This window comes from Poecilia latipinna, unplaced genomic scaffold (genome assembly GCF_001443285.1).
Source record: "Poecilia latipinna isolate Pla-1442-1.1 unplaced genomic scaffold, P_latipinna-1.0 Scaffold34, whole genome shotgun sequence".
Lineage (NCBI taxonomy): Eukaryota > Metazoa > Chordata > Actinopteri > Cyprinodontiformes > Poeciliidae > Poecilia > Poecilia latipinna.
In genome coordinates, this window is record NW_015112650.1 from 599,674 (window position 1) to 600,150 (window position 477).

The following is a 477-nucleotide window of genomic DNA, read 5'->3' on the forward strand; positions in this document are numbered from 1 at the left end:
TCCAGGAACTGTATGCTGACAGCTGTGGTGGATTGTTGGAAGAGGACCGTCATCAACTGGGCCAGTTATTGCAGCGATATGGCGATGTGTTCTCCACTGGCCCAAATGATTTGGGTCGCACCAGCATCGTAAAACATGACATCCTGACCACTGTAGGACCCCCTGTGAAGCAGCCCCCTCCCCCCAGAAAATGACTTGGCAGAAACAAGAAGCAGCTGCCCATCAGGTGCTTCAGAGCTTGGAGGCTGGCCTTGCCCAACCCAGTAATAGCAGCTGGGCTGCACCAATTGTGATGGTTAGAAAGAAGGATCAGAGCTCTAGGCTCTGTGTGGATTACAGGGCCCTGAATGAACAAACAATTAAGGATGCGTACCCACTGGCTCAGATTCAAGACACCCTGGACACCCTATCCACTGCTAAGTTCTTCAGCACACTCGATCTAACATCTGGGTACTGGCAAGTGGAGATGACACCTCG